The sequence below is a fragment of the Ovis canadensis genome, chromosome 21 (genome assembly GCF_042477335.2).
Source record: "Ovis canadensis isolate MfBH-ARS-UI-01 breed Bighorn chromosome 21, ARS-UI_OviCan_v2, whole genome shotgun sequence".
Taxonomy (NCBI): domain Eukaryota; kingdom Metazoa; phylum Chordata; class Mammalia; order Artiodactyla; family Bovidae; genus Ovis; species Ovis canadensis.
Genome location: NC_091265.1, coordinates 48,795,999 through 48,806,243, shown reverse-complemented (window position 1 = coordinate 48,806,243; position 10,245 = coordinate 48,795,999). Strand labels below are relative to the sequence as shown.

At 53.5% G+C, this 10,245-nt stretch overlaps 1 long non-coding RNA gene across 3 annotated transcripts; it reads left to right on the top strand.

Annotated features, from left to right (window-relative positions):
• The first annotated feature begins 1,938 nt into the window (after positions 1–1,938).
• On the top strand, positions 1,939–8,938 carry LOC138426352 (uncharacterized). 3 transcript variants are annotated; one of them, XR_011251561.1, is made up of 6 exons: positions 1,939–2,212; positions 3,820–3,962; positions 4,062–4,187; positions 4,423–4,545; positions 5,033–5,353; positions 7,925–8,938. It is a non-coding gene; the product is annotated as an uncharacterized lncRNA (long non-coding RNA). The 3 variants fall into 3 exon arrangements; XR_011251559.1 differs by having other exon boundaries at positions 2,008–2,212; positions 8,328–8,938; XR_011251560.1 differs by lacking the exon at positions 1,939–2,212 and having other exon boundaries at positions 8,214–8,938.
• Positions 8,939–10,245: the final 1,307 nt, after the last annotated feature.

The following is a 10,245-nucleotide window of genomic DNA, read 5'->3' as shown; positions in this document are numbered from 1 at the left end:
GATGCCCGCATGAGCACTGAGGGCCAGGGTCCTGGCTCCTGCCTGCTTCCCCCAAACCCTATCTAGCCTGTTGGATTATGTCCCTGAGCCGCAGAGAAGGCAGGAGGGCCTGGGGACTCTGTATGATGGTGGAACGGATCCTGGCCCTGCTGTTTGGTGGGCACTTCTGTCCTTCCTCCTCCTTCTCCACCTCTCCTATCCCTGCCTCCCCTCCCGGGTCTCCCCAGCTTTTGCTCAAAAGGACCCAGAAAGGTCTGTTGTGTGTCTCTCACCACTAGGCACCCAGGCAGAAGAGAGGATGGTGTCTTCTCCTCTGGGGCGTGTCCCTCTCCACCTGGGTCTGCCGGCCTGGCTCAGAGCAGCATAGGAACTCTCGTCCTTCTCACAGCCTGCCTTTCGGATCCCCACCTAGCTCTTTCTCAGCGGGTCCTGCTCATCTCAGGGCTCCTCGAGGTCCTTCCTTCTGGCTTTGCCGCCTGAGCTCAAAGCGGGCTCTGGCCCCCATGAAATTTCCTCGCATGGAGGAAGGGGCCCAAGATAGCAAGGAGGCTCCTGCAAACCCCCAACCAGCTCTCCCCCATCATACTCCCTGCCTCCCCCAGCTTTCCTCCCCAGCTCTCCCCCATCATGCTCCCTGCCACCCCCAGCTTTCCTCCCCAGCTCTCCCCACCCCCAAGTCTCTTGTCCACAGCAAATCCGGCCCCCGCACAGGCCACAGGGCAAGAGTGGCCGCTCTCACAGTTGGAACAGTCATCCTCAGCTACCCATCCCCTGTCCCCTGTCCCTTCCTCTCCTGGGGAGTCGCCTCCAAAAAACACCCCTCCTCACTTGCCCACCTTTTCCAGAGCATCCAACCCCCGCACCTGAGGCACAAGAAAGACCACTTTCCTCCAGTAAGGAGCAAAGGACAGCAACCCTGGGCCCTCCCGGGGCCCCCAGCTGCCCCCACAGAAGCCAGGGCAAGGCACTTGACTCCCCCAGCACCCCCAGGGTCCCGGAGCACTGCTTTCTCCCAGGGCACGCGTCCCGCCCTGGCCAAGCCACCAGCACCCAACCCTCCCCACTCTGTTTACACAATCGCTTCAGGCCTTATCTGGGCCCCTTATCACTGTGTTGTGATAACCAAATAGGCTCTGGTGTCAGAGACAGGAAACTCAAATCTGTATCCCTCAGCCTGGAGACTGAGGCGGTAAGACAGCAGCCAGGGACCTGGGAGCCGGCTGTGACCTCACCTGGGGCCTGGGCAGACACAGGGTCAGAGGGCACGGGCGGGAGGCCCTTCCTCCCCCCAGCCCCGCCTGGTGCAGGACTAACAGGAAGGAAAGGAAGGCCTCCCCATGGGGCCTGTGAAGAAACCTAGAGCCCTTTCCAGTGGGAACAGATGTCCCAGTGCTATTTCCTCAGGGTGCCACTGCCTGGCCAGCAGGTAGGAGGGACTGGAGCCACTGGGGGGAAGGTGGGCAGCATCCATTCCGGCCCATCGGACTCCGTTGTCTGTAGAACAGAGGCCCCATTACATAAGTGCCAGCTGACTTGGTAGAAGCTATGACTAAGAAAACTTTCCAAAGACAGTTGGTGGCCCTCCACCCCCTCCAAGGGGTGAGAACTCCCCCCACAGAGAGGGGGCAGAGATTAGGGCTCCTCACTAGCTCCCTGGCCCTGACTCATCACACACACAAACACTCCCCAACACTCTTTCCCAAAACGGTTCCCACCCACCCGTCCACCCTCCCACCGGGGCTGGTGACAAAACGAACGCCCCAGAGATCTTGCCAAGTTCTGGGCCAGGCTGAGCCCAGGGAACACGAAATTCCCCGTGGAGTAGGAGGCCAGATGCCCACGGAAGCCAACAACGTCCATTCAAGGGACGGCCACCTCCGAACGCCACCAAGTTGGCTGTGTGGTTTCTCAAGTAGCTGGGGCAACTCTCCTTCCAAGAAGTTCATATTGGCTTGTAAAGGGGTCTTCAAGACCACCCTTCCCCTTCCCCGCCCTCCTTGTTTATAGAGAGTTACCCATCCACGCTGCAGCCCATGGGGTCACAGAAGAGCCGGACACGACTCAGCGACTTAGCAACAACCACCACCCATCCCCAGCTGGATCCATCTGTTCCATCACCAGTCGTCACCAGGCTCCTGCCATGTGCCATGAACAGTCCGGGCAACGGTGACCTGAAGACCAGTCTTTGCTCAAGAAGCCCATCACCACATTGGTGAGACAGGCCAGGAGGCAGCTGCGGGCAAACACTAAATAGGGAGGTAGGGGCGGAAGGCAGGTTCCAAGAAGCAGCAGACATGGGATGGGATGGGGGTGGGGGTGGGTTCATGGAAACTTACTGGGAGAAATGACATCTAAGCTGACATAGACAAAAGAGGGACATCCCGTTTCATTCACTAAGGGTCTGCTCAGCACATAGTGTGGCCAGAATAGGGCCAGGCGGGCTTCATGAAGACAAGTCAGCATCATGGCCACCACTGGAGCTGGTCACCTGGCGGGGGACGTAAGCTGAAAGGAGGCATGTGTGAGGCATCACCCAAGGGAAAGGTCAATGAGGCCCAGGGCAGGTCCAGGAGAGGACGAAAGGAGGGATGTGCAGGTGGGAAGACCAGGAAAAGCTCCAGGGAAGGAGTGGAATTTGGGTTCGTGGTGGGGGTGGATGGAATTTAGAGGTACAGATGAGGGGGGCACACTGCAAGCCAACCTAATGACACCAGCAACGTTTAAGAGCCAGTGATGTCTGGGGGACAAGAATAGACCTGTGTGACTGCCAGTATGGGAGAGGACCTGATGGTGGTGGGCGTGGCTTGAACACAAATCGAGGGGGGCCTTGTAACAGGTGGTTCAGAAATTTAAGGCGAGGCCCAGAGGGGCTAAGGAATTCTTTTGGTGTCACCGAATTAGTGGAAAAGCAATTTGAGTTCAACTTCAGCACTCCTTCTGCAGGCCCTAGGCTGGGAGGTGCCCCCTCCCAGGCTTTGGGCCCCTCCCCATGGCCCACTTCCCTCTCCCCTGCCAGAGGGGGGCTCCCCGCTCCTGGCTGGTAGACCCCAGGCTGTCAATGCAGGCTGCCCTGCTCTTAGTCCTGCATTTTTAGATGGGTATGGAAATGCTCTTTTAAAGAGGGGACAAAAGTTATCTCGAGGCCTGGGTGAAGGACCAGCCCAGCGCAGTCCAGCCTGAAATACCTGGAATTCTCCCAGCTGGCCCAGAGCCTCTTCCTTAACCCATCCAGATTGCGGACCCGTGGGTTTCAGGGTTAACCCTGTCTGGTTCTGTGCCGCGTGCACGTGGGTCCCCAGAACTCCCTCTGAACAGTGGGGCCAGAATAAACGCCTGGGTTGGAAGCCCCCACTCTGGAGTTAGGGCTGTGATGGTGAGAGCGGCCACGAGGTGGCGCCATGAGCCTGGCGCCCGGCTGGCCCACTAGCGGCCGACACCTGCTGTCGGGGCGGCGGCGGGGCGGCTGTCCCGAGGCCGCCACGGCGGGTTGGCCGGAGAGAACCAGACCAGGGCTGCTCTCAGCCCGCTCCTCTCCTTTGTCAGCCATCTAGGACCACGCGACTGGATCTTGCTCAGTGGGAGAACAGTGTGTGGGGTGGTGCGGTGTGCTGGAGGAGGGATATGTGTGTGTCCTTGCAGTTTGAGAGTGGGGGTGGGGCAAGGTCAAAGATGCCTTTTTTCTTAGCCTGATAAGCTTCTTGGAAACAAACGCCAAACCCTGGATATCTGCTGCTGCCCCAGAATCGGACATTTGAAGGGGCTATCCTGTAAGGGTTTGGATGTGTCTAATAAGCTTCCTTCTCTTGTTTTTTCATCCAGAACCCAGCCTTCCCAAAGTCCACGCTTCACCCACCTCAGTTTGTTTCTGTGGTTAAATATGCATTTCTATAAATGTCATTTTCCAGACCCCCTCTCAACAGCTTTCTGCAAAACACAGCTCAGACACACATCTGTGCACACAGGTCCGTCCTCCTGCCAGCCCCGAGTCCTCCCCCCCACCCCCCACACACACATCACCGCCCCACGCTTCTCACACAGAGTTCGTGCACATTATCTTACAGGCATCACTCTTCGTGGGACGGCAGATGCGTGCCAGTGTGTGTGCACGTGAACACACACGTGGACACGCGCACTCACACACACACCCTGAGACAGCAGACACAGGGCGATGCTGACCCCCACCCAAGGTGAGCTGCACACCGTTTGACCTTGGGTGGGAGATTTGTTTCCATCTCACACAGGCTGGCTCAGAGCTCAGCACAGGGAGCTGGACCTGGACGTGGAGCAGAAACAGGACGGGCTGTCCTCAGCCCTAAGGAGAGGGAGTCAGAGTTTGGAATCTTCTGTGAGGTCAGGGATGAGGGAGACGCGCCTGTGCCAACAGGAGCCAGGAACGGTTGCCTTTGAACTTTGCCTTCGCAGGTCAGCCAATGGTCAGGGAGTTTGTTGATGCAAGAACAAAAGTTACACTAACGTGGAGCTGAAGCTGTGGGTGTTCAAAAAAGGGAAGGACCCGCAAGAGGAGGAAAGGACCAAACCACAGAGGTGGGAGCAGCGGCTGGGGACAAGAAGCCTGTCGGAGAACTTGGGAACAAAGACGATGTTGAAATCTCAGATGAGGAGGGAGGGGATGGAAGCCGAGAGGGGCCCGAGGAGGACCAATCCAGGGCGGGGCGGGGGTGGGGGAGGAGGAGGAGGGTTTTGAGAATGTGGGGGCGGGGAGCCTGAGTGCCGCTATGGCGGCTCAGCTGTTACTTACAAGCACAAGCTCTTCTCAATCCTGATTAACAGGAATTAAGTGGCATATGGCTAATCCTCCCGCTTGCTATTAGTGCTCCCAGCCCTGCAGAGGGACCGGCGGCCCTCCTCAGCCAGGCCCCGGCATTCACACACCAGGGCTTCCAGCCAAGGGGAGGAGGAGGAGGAGGCTGGAAACTTTCTCTACCTCCCTGCACAGAATACCCATCCTCTGTACCTGTGCCCTTTGCCTTTCCTTCTTCCAAAATTCATTCCTGTCTGTTGTTTTATATAGATCATCACAGAACACCTCTGAGAGACCGAAGACCCAAGTTATTCTCATGAAAGAACTAGGAAAACAAACCCAGGGAACTGAGAGGATTTAACCCAGGACTGACCACTCAGTGGATGACTCTGGGGTTCTTGCACCCAGCCCAGTCCAGCCCAGAACAGCCCTGGAAGATGGTGGCTCATCTGCTCCTAGAGGAAGGGAAAGAGGAGGGGGATGGGAAGAGGAAGGTGGGGAGGGGACAAAAGAAAAGAGCTGGAAAGATTTGAACTTCTGACCTTGGCTGGGGCAAAGCCAGGATAACTGAGGACCCCAGCCTCGTCCCAGGTGAGTAGGAATCAGACCCTGGGGTGATGAAGATTTGTGTGGAGGAATGTGCTCCCCGGGATAGTCAGAGGGTGGTGAGCCGTCAGGGAAGGGAGGGAAAGTGTGCCTTTCAGGCAAAGCCCCACCCCAGCCTTAGCGGCTGCGGCTTCATCCTCCTGCAACAGAAGCCCTTCCCCACTGGGACGGGCTGACTCCCAGGCACTGGGTTCCCTGAGCAGGTGGAGAGTGGCCTGGGGGCTCCAGGCAGCCACCACTGGAGGGAGGAACCGAAGAGGAGGAGGACAGAGCCGGCACCCCCTACTACTCACAGAAAGCGCCTGGCATCAGACTGAAATGTTTCTTCCCCTTCGGGGTTCACAGTCGAGAAGAAAGACAATTGCATACCGTTCACACCTATGTAAATAATAGTAAGCTATAATAGACACTATTTAGAGCTTCCCGATGGCTCAGTGGGTAAAGAATCTGCCTGCAATGCAAGAGACACAGGAGACTCAGTTTCAATCCCTGGGTCAGAGAGATTACCTAGAGGAGGAAATGGCAACTCACTCCAGTATTCTTTCCTAGAGAATCCCCTGCCCAGAGATACATGCTTTGGAACACAGGAGTAAGTGGTTAATTCTGCCCAGGGTGGTGGTGGTGGGGGTAAAGGTAGGACTCGCTCCCCTGTTAGAAAGCCTTCCTAACCTCATCTCCTTCCAGATGCATTAGGAAGCTCTCTGCCTGGCACCCGAGGTTCTTTGCAGGGACCCCTTCACCTGCTCAACTGATCTGGAAGCCATGCACTTCTTTTCTTTTAAGGAACACCTTGAATGTTCCAACTCCACGCTCTTAATTCCAAAAGTCTAAATTTAAACATTTGCTGTCCTCCCTATGCTCTAAGTTTCTTCTAACCATAGGTTTTAATGTTACTAGTGCCTAGTATTTTAAGTTTATTTTTAAAAACTCATGCGTAGGTTACTATTATTATCATCTGTTTTTAGAGCCAGTGCTTACCTGCAGATTGCCTACCTCCTCACCAACATTTTTGCTCCTCTTTGCTTCTTTCACCCCATGGCTTCCTTCTGGATCGTTTCCTCCTTTTCTTTTAGATCATGCTCGAGTATTTCTTTCAACACAGAAACAGCTGATCAGCTGTCACCTGTTTTTACCCTTATTCCTGAGCCCTCGTTTAGCGGGCGATGCAGTCCTGGACTGTTCTCTCATTTCCTCAGCTCTTTGGAACAGTTATTTTCTTTTGTTCCAGCCTCTCTTACTGCTGTTGTTCCCTTGTAGATGTCCTGTCTTTTCGGTGTAACTAACCAGTGTTTCTTCTGGTTTAAGGTTCTGATACTTCACCATGTTATGTCTAGAGATGGCCTGTCAGGCTGGGCGACTAAACGGAAGGAGACATTTCTCTCTCCTGGGCACTCAGGCAGGATGCCTCCTCAAACTAAGGATCTGTGTCTTTCATCCATTCTGGGCCTTTCTGAGTCATTGTCTCCTCACTTACTGCTTTTTCCTTGTTCTTATTTTATTCCTCTGCAGTTTTTATCCTCTGTTACAAGTCAACATCTTTTTCAAATTTTCATGTCTTTACCTCTCTGTGTCTGATCCTGCATAATCTAAGATCTCTCACTCACTTCGTTAATTTTCTTTCAGACAATTTTTTAAAATTATATTTTATTTATTTGGCTGCCCTGGGTCTTCGGTTCGGCATGTGGGATATTTAGCTATGGCGTGTGAACTCTCAGCTCTGGCAAGTGGGACCTAGTTCCCAGATCAAGGATGGAACCCAGGCCTCTTGCATTGAGAGTGCAGAGTCTTAGCCATTGGACCACCAGGGAAGTCCCCAGTCAATTCCATGGAGTTCTTTTTTTTTTTTTTTCCTCCTAAAGGTTTCATTCCTACTAATTCTGCAAGTGCATACGTGCTAAGTCGCTTCAGTTGTGTCTGACTCTTTGCAACCCCATGGACAGTAGCCCCAGGCTCCTCTGTCCAGGCAAGACTGCTGGAGTGGGTAGCCATTCCCTCCTTCAGGGGATCTTCCCAACCCAGGGATCGAACCCAGGTTTCTTAGTTCTTCTGCATTGCAGGTGGAGTCTTCACCACTGAGCCACCTCGGAAGCCCCTACTAACTCCCTATGTAGCTCTTTCTTGTCTCCCTCATCTTTCCAGCGCCCTTGTGTTTCTCTGTGTTTTCTAGCCCTCTTATCTCTGTGCACTTTGTAAGGCAACTTATTTTATTGTCCCTTTTGGATTATTTCATTATCTCAGGGTTCAAGGCTGATTCCTCTGCTGGTCACATGCTGCTTCTGTATGAGGCGGGCCGTCTCCTCCCAGGACTTGCAAATTATGGTTTGCATCTTTGTGGGGTTGTTCCCTTCATGGGGGCCTTTGTGCTCTCAGGACACACCAGGAACAGTTGTGGGTTTGCTTCAACTGACTGCCCACAGGTTGCCCCAGTGTGAGAACAATTTTTACATTAATTTGGGGGCTTGGGGATTCCCACACCCTGAGAGAGAGTGAAAGTTCACACCCCACACCTGGAAATTTGAGTTTTTCACGGGAAACTTTTTTTTTTTCCTTTTCCAGAGCCTATAGCAGACAATGATGGATGGAGATTTTTCCTAGCCATCTCCCCCGTCAGAGCCAGAATTCCAGGTCCAGAGTCCTGCTTCAGACGGTCCTAGGCCTGTCCCCGTCCTCGTGGGTCATGAGCTACTCCCCTGGCTTCGCAAACCCTCCTCCTGTTCACTGTGCTTTGGCTCCAGTTTGCAGACTTCCTATTTTGGCTTTAAATTCCTTCCTTTTTCTGTCGCTTGAGGATTTCTTTATTTCAAGCTCAATGTACAGGTTAATTTTCACGTTATATTTTATTCAGAATCTCCCTCTGTGATGCAGCGGAGCAGTGGAGATCCACACTGGCTCATTATGTGAGTTGCTAGACGCCTAAGGCACAATTATTTTTCCTTCTGTCTCTCCTATGGGACTACAGACTCCTGGAAGAAGGAAACTGTGCCTGAATTATCTCCGGTCCTTCGCTCAGTTCTGGGGACAAACACAGTATGAGAGTGACGTTTGCTGGACTGGATGGATACTTAAATGATGGAAGGTGATCATCAAAGGTTATGCAGGTCTTTTCACATCTCCAGGAAGAGTTCTTCAATCATTCCAAACACACGGGTATTATTTTATTCTGAAAAATCTTTACAGGTGATTCTGTAGCATATGTTATGATTGTTACATCGATGTGCCTCAACACTCTTAACGTGGCCATCAAGCAAGCAGCATGCCACAGGCCCTCAGAAGACACGACACAAGGCCAGCACTGACCCGTGGCCCTCCAGCTGGAGGCCGTGGCATGGAGGTGGTTTGCCGTGGTTTCACTCACAGAGAGCACTGTGTGTGTTTGGTGGAGAACGTTCAGCAGGCCTACCTGGGAGAGCAGCTCGGGCTACAGGGACTTGAGGGGAAGAGGCTGCCAAGGCAGCCGAGGCAGGAGACAGAAACACAGAAACAAAATGATGAGAAATCCATAATCACTGCGTGATATTTAACCAAACTTTCCCAGATATTAATAGCTAAATTAAAAAAAAATAAGAATATTGATGTTGTAAGTGGCACAATAAATAAATTTAATTGTGTGAATATTCAAAACCTTAAAAGGGATTCCCAGGTGGCTCAGTGGTCAAGAACCCACCTGCAGTGCAGGAGACGCAGGTTCGATCCCTGGGTCTGGAAGATCCCTTGGAGGAGGGACTAGCAACCCACTCCAGTATTCTTGCCTGGAGAATCCCATGGACAGAGGAGTGTGGTGGGCTGCAGTCCATGGGGTCTGCATACCACATAGGAACTAAACAACAACAATCCACAACCTTGCACCCAACTGAGGCAGGAGACAGATGGACCCCTGGAATTTGTCACCTGTGGACAGCTACTGCTGCTGCTAAGTCGCTTCAGTCATGTCCAACTCTGTGCAACCCTATGGACAGCAGACCACCAGGCTGTTCTGTCCATAGGATTCTCTAGGCAAGAATACTGGAGTGGGTTGCCATTTCCTTCTCCAACCTGTGGACAAAGACTCCAAGATAAAGAGAATGACAGGGCAGGGGGAGCTGAGTCCCCTTTCCCAAACCTCTAAGTAGGTAGGGGTGTGCCCGGGAGGGAGCGCGAGGCCCATAGGTGCCCGGCAGCAATGGCGAGGCCCTGGTCTCTCCAGTGCCTCCAGGAAGTGAACACTGGGAATACAACTCAAGTGAAGAGAAAACTAGCTCTCATTGGGAGGGTTGGGATAAAAATACCTCCAGTCTGTAAACACAGCAGCAGGACAGGTATCTTGGAGGGAGCGTCCAGGTAACAGGTCCCGTCTGCCCTGGTCTTCTCACCCTGGTGTGGCCCTAACTCAGATCACACGTCTCCAGTCTCGAAACATAGTTTGGGAAAAGTTTCTTGCTTTCCCCAGGAGAGTGGAAATATTCTTGAGGCCAGGGGGAGAGAAAGAGAGCTGATCTGTTTTATTTCTTGGCAGGTGTCCTTCTGGGAGGTGATGGGGAGCGTTGTTTATCAGCCTCCCCGCCCCCACCATCCCTCTTCTCACCCAAGCCCTGCTTCTCCACTCACCCAGAGCAGGCGCTGTGGCTGACATCCTGAGCCCTGACCGGGAGCTGGCATCCATCATCCTTAAGGCCCTCATCCTGGGAGAAGCCAATCCCATGTCAGGTTTCATGTGGGCATGTCACAGTTTGTCCTTGGTGGTGGTGGTGTCAAGGCTCCCTGTGCGCCAGTGAACAAAGAGGCCCTGGGTGATGCTGACCCCAGGCAGAGGGGAGAGGCTTCCTCTCTCACCCACGGCACATGTGATTCCTTTGCTTAAACACACACCCCATGCTGACACACTCTGGCTTCTGACACTC